This window comes from Salvia miltiorrhiza, chromosome 5, assembly GCF_028751815.1.
Source record: "Salvia miltiorrhiza cultivar Shanhuang (shh) chromosome 5, IMPLAD_Smil_shh, whole genome shotgun sequence".
NCBI lineage: Eukaryota > Viridiplantae > Streptophyta > Magnoliopsida > Lamiales > Lamiaceae > Salvia > Salvia miltiorrhiza.
Genome location: NC_080391.1, coordinates 915,362 through 921,361, shown reverse-complemented (window position 1 = coordinate 921,361; position 6,000 = coordinate 915,362).

Below are 6,000 nucleotides of genomic sequence, written 5' to 3'. Positions count from 1 at the left end.
GCAGCTGCGCAGCACACACCAGGAAAGTTTCCTAGCAACACTCAGTTCAATCCGAAGAGCCAACATCAACAGCCTCAGCAAAATCAGCAATGTCATTCCATACGGGTGGTTGATAATTCAGTTGAGGATGAAGAGCAGCGGGATCATACAGAGCAGCGGGACGGCAAGAATGGAAAGGAAAAAAATGTAGAGATTATGGAGGAGGATGACCTGGAGACGATTGTGTGCGATTCGCCGCCTACTTCTAAGGTATCGTTGAATACCTCTGCTGTTAAGAAGCCTATTCCTACTCCTACGTTTCCCAGGCCAGAGTACAAGCCTGTAGCACCCTTCCCGAATAGCCTGGCAAAGCCGAAGATGGATGAGAAGTTTTTGGAGACATTTAAGAAGTTGGCTGTGAATATTCCTTCCATGGAGATCTTGAGAAACAAGCCAAATGAGGTGCAAATTGTGAAGGCTGTGATGGAAAAGAAGAGAGCATTCAATGAATTTGAGGAGGTGCTCGCAGTGAAGGAGTATCAGTTGGCTCCAAAGAGAGAAGATCCAAGCAGCTTCAATATTCCTGTGAAGATTGGAAAGTCACTGTTTGAGGAAGTGATGTGTGACACCGGAGCAAGCATAAATGTCATGCCTCTCAAAGTGTATAGGAAGTTGCAACTGGGGGATTTGAAGCCAACTAACAAGACAATTCAGCTTATTGATAAGTCTTGCTCTAAACCTCTAGGAGTAGCGGAAGATGTGGTTGTGAAAGTGAGTGATTTTTTCTTCCCAGTAGACTTTGTAGTGTTGGATATTCCGGAGGATCCAAAGATGCCTTTGCTGTTAGGAAGACCTTTCCTTGCCACATGTGGAGCAAAGCTAGATATGCAAAGGGGGACGATGACATTGGGAGCCTATGGGGAAACTGTGATTTTCAAGAAACCTCCACCAAAGAAAGTTCCCCAGAATGAAGTGATTAATTTGGCTGACAGTTTTCTAGCAAATTCGGAGGATGAAGAGGTTGAGAAGAATGAGCTGCCCAAGTATGAAGCCAAGAAAAAAACTCCAAAACCAAAAGAAGTTCTAACTTTTGAGATGTGTTTGTTTTTGGATACTGATGGGGGGTCTTTGAAAACCCATACCCCCAAGAAGAAGAAAGTGAAATTCCGGATTTTTCGGAATAAGAATGAAAAAGGGGCAATGCTTGTGGAGGATGTCCAAGCCAAGAGAAGTGTTTTGGTGGAGAGGGCACCCAAGAGTAGAAAAACCTTCCAATGGTTAGAATGCTGTTTCCGACCTCCATGAGTTTTTGAGGTATCGTCGAGCTCTAGACGTTAAATTAAGCACTTGTTGGGAGGTAACCCAACCTTTTTCTTTGTTTTGTTTTCCTTTCGTTTAGTTTCTTTTTGTTTCTTTGTTTTCTTTGTTTAGTGCAGTGTTGAGCTTGGAAGATGCGGGAACTCGCGCCTTGTTCATACCACCACCATGGAGCATGTGTTTCTATGAGTAGTGACACACATATCATCATCCCTCCAAACTTATTTTCGAATTTATGTTCTGTAATAAGTTTGGGGGTGGGGGGTGAGAGTAGATATGTGTATCACTTTTATTATTTTTGTTGGCTTTATTGTTTCATCTTGCTTGGTTGGTGGTGTGTGTTTGTGATTGTTTTTTAGATGATTATTGCTCCATTAGATTTTTTGGTGAGATGCCAATGATGATTTCTGTGAAAAAAATATTGAATTTGATTTTCTTTGATGATTTAAGTATAATTGGAACTAATTTGCATAATTCTAGAGTGATTTTGACCTTGACTTTTAGACGTTGAATAAACCTGTGAGATTTTGAGCCATAACTGTTTATCATACACAGTTTATTCTTTGTTGTGAGTTTTGTCATGCATGTGGTGATCTTCTAGAACTTGCCATGGTTTCTGTGTCGAGGTTGCTGTTGTGCCCAGGATTATGAGATGATTTTAGGCCATCTTTTGTTAGCCACAATTTTTCCCAAACACTATCCTTGAAAAATTTATCCTTTGTTATCCACTTTGAGCCTATCTAGCTTTTATTTTTTAGCTGGATGATAGGGGGTGATGAAGTATATGGGAATCTTTGTGTGGTGAATATTCATAGTGGGTTGTGAAAAAGAAGGGATGATATTGAGCTACTATTTACTCTTATAAGCTCTAGAAAAGTTGTGAAAAAAAAAGAAAAAAAAAAGAAAAGAAAAAGAAAGAGAAAAGAAAAAGAAAGAGAAAAAAAAAAGTATAAAGTCGAGTGTATATTGAGATATTTGTTTGAAAATCGACTTTGTGTGTTGAAAATAAATGGAGAGCATAAAAGAGTGTTTAGTTCTGTTTTGTGATGATTAAATCCCTTGAGTTGTGTTGATTATGGTGATATAGTTGGGTGGAAGATGGAATTTATTCCATGCTTGATTAGTGAAGCTATAAGGTTGGTGTTCTTGATCTATTTGAGTCACTTCGCCTATATTTCCCTACCTTAACCAATGTCCCTACATTATAACCTGAAAATAAAGACCTATTTGATCTTAGTTCTGGCACACTTTTAGCGATGGAGATTGTAGACGATTGGCAAGCCTATGGTAAGAGATCTGCATTGCATTGAATTCGATGAGAGTATACACGTCCCGTTCCATCAAATTGAGAGTTGAGTGATACACATACCTTGTGAGATTCAATTGTTTGGAATGTCAAGGTTGATTTTTCTATAGGTTGTGTTTATTGGTGAATTTTGTGCTTAATTGTTGAGGATTTGAGAATTCTGTCATTCTTTATCTTTCGGAGGCATTGATGGCTAGATTTCTTACCCATTCGTGTTATTGATTTTATTCTTCCCATTATTCGAGGACGAACAATGGCTTAAGTTTGGGGGAGTTGATAACACTCATATTTCCATGGTTTTTAATGTTCATATGATGTTAATTTTATAGGAAATTGAGTGTTGGATGATTGTTTTGTGCTTAAATTGATTTATCTTGTGAAACATGATTCTTACTCGAACTTTGAAGGAATTTACAGGTTTATTGAGTTCGAATTTGGAAACCTATGCTGAAATAGAAGTTGTAGATCGTCTCGATACGAGTTCGTGAGCGCAAACGGATCATAAATCGGAGATCGGACGAGAAAGTTATGGCCAAAACAAAAACGTCGCGCGCAGCAGTCAAAATTCGGCGACCTAAACGGCGACCGCCGAGTTGGTCGCCGAAATTCCTGTTTCAAATCCGCAACTGGTCATGTGGGACACTTTGCGCGGGTTTTGGTGGAACTTGACATGGCTTTGCCTATTCTCAACTCGATGTACATTGATGACGGCGATAGATCGTTCTACATTGAGTTTGGTTTTGAATCTATGCCCCTTTTTTGCTCGTGTTGTAAACTTACAGGTCATTCAACGGATAAATGCCGGAGAGCTGATAGGGCCACGAGCAAGCAAAAGATCACTGAGCCTCCTGCTGTGGTTGTGAAGAATCTTGATAAGGGAGAGGGTCCGACTCCTGCATGGCAGCCCAAAGTTGATATTCTTAAACCTCTATCAGGTCCTGATCTTCTAGACGCGGCACCTTTTAAGAAAAATGATCTCCCTCTGGCGGGGGATGCTAACCGATATCAAGCGCTAGATGAGGATGAGGATGAGGATGAGGAAGTGGAGGAGACTATCATTGCGGACTCCAATTATGAAGCAGAGCCTTTACATGAGGAAGAAAATGATGGGTCGCCTCACACGGACAAGGCTAGGGATAAGGAGGGCTCGAATGTAGAGGGAACTTTGGAGTTGGATTCTGGAACGAATAGTGGAGCAGTGGTAGAGCAACAACCGGTAGTTGGGGCAGAAGATTCAGCGGGTTAATTCGCCGATTAAGGAAGTTGATTTTGATAATAAATCCATTTCTTCTCCGGATGACATGGCGAGTCGTATTATTAGGTTAGAGGAGCAAGTTAATCAGGGGATGCAGTTGCTCTCGGAGCAGAAGCGCGGACGTGGTCGTCCAAAGGGCTCGGTAAAGGGACGAGAGCCTATACATGCAATTCCGGAAGGTTGTATTAAAAGTCGTCTCAGGAATGCGGAAGAAATGGGTAACAAACCGATGGAGTTTGTGGTTGACGTCACCAATAGGCCTAGTATGACTGCAATGAATAATGTCGTCCATAGGCGTTGGTCGGATGATTTGGATAATGATCCTGACTTTCCTTTTTGAGTTGTTCTCCTTCGCTTTTTAAGTTTTGTGCCCTTAGTCTGCATCTTGTGCTTTCAAGGGATGTTTTTTCTTTTTCACTTTATAATAAACCTCAATTTAATAAATGAATTGATGATTCCTACTAATACTATACGTCCATTCATTATTCTTGATGGAATGCCCATTCTCAGGAACATGGGATTAGTCATTCATCCCCTCCCTCTTAGTATTGCTTATTCTCATGCACATGGAATTAGCCAAAAATAAAATTTTATTTCTTTCCTAATGAAACTATTTTTACTTAGTTTTTGTTACTACAAATTTAACAATATATTATTTTTAATATTATTATTATATAAGAATCTCACTCCAATCATAAACATTTGCCAAATTATGATAATTACCCATCATTTTTTAGGGTTAATAGCCGCAAAATACACAAAATTTGGAGAATTTTGCATTTTGCATCTTTCGTTTATGCCTCAGAATGCATAAATAATTAAAATTGTAGTGTAAACAAAAATTTGTAATACTATTAATTGTTAATAATTAACTTCAATTAAGAAATTGGATAAAAAATGAAACAATCCATGATTAAGATGATGATGATGATGATGTTGTTGTCTTTAAAATTGATTAAAAAGTAAGGAGATAATAGGCAAACCAAATTTGCAGGAAAGGAACGAGAATGGATTGATGATTCCTATGTCTATAATCCCAATGGAATGTACATATTCAGGAACAAGGAATTAGCCATTCCTTCCCTCCTTCTTAGTATTTCTTATTCCTATGAACATGGAATTAGTCAAAAATAAAATTTTATCTCTTTCTTATTGAAACTATTTTTTTATATATATAGGCTAAATATGTCATGCACTTAGGAGGATTTGTAATGCCTAATTATGTGACCAAAAATGAAAAATGAAACAAGCCGATAATTTGAAGGCATAATACAAATATGAAAGTCAACGATAAAAATTTATCTATAAATTTCACAAATTCAGAAAGCCAATTTCGTCTTTAATATTTGAGAAAGTCAATTTCGTCATTCAGAAAGCCAAACCAGAAATTCAAAATATAAAAGCAGGCCAAAAATTGAACGATGAAGATTAATTTTTACAGCGAGAAATTGTCCATGTCAAGATTATGTAAGCATTCCAAGTCAACTTTAATTTGAAAAAAAAAAGTCAAAAGTTCAATAACTTTAAAGTTCACATAATTATAACTATGTTTTGAAATTCATGTATTATACACCAAATACCAAAAAATAAGTAAAGTTCATGTATTTATACACCAAATACCCTTAATAGTATTATAAATTTTTGTTGTTTTTTAAATATATAAATCAACTAAATGAGGTTTACATCGATTCATCACGTACCATCGTCATAATTTTAGGATTTGGGATTCACATTACAACTACTCCCATGAATCACTTTAATTCTAATATCATTAATGATTGACAAATCCATATGTCGGAAGACTTTTAATATGAGTATTCTTCTGCATACGTATTAATATTAAGAGACATACGTATTTTTGTAGATTTCTAAAATAAAATAGCGTCAAATAAGTTTTGAGGATCAATTAAGAAATCTATGGTATATTGAGATACAAGCATATTATATTTCGGTAACACTATTATATTGGGGTAACCAACCATATAATGTCTTTTAAATAAAAAAAATAAAAAATAATAGTAATTGATAACAATATCTCTAGAAATTCTCCCATTAAAGGCATAATCACATTAATCCACTTTCCTCCGTCATATTAGAGACTCCATGATTTCCATAACAAGTGTCTACATTTCTTTTTGACTTA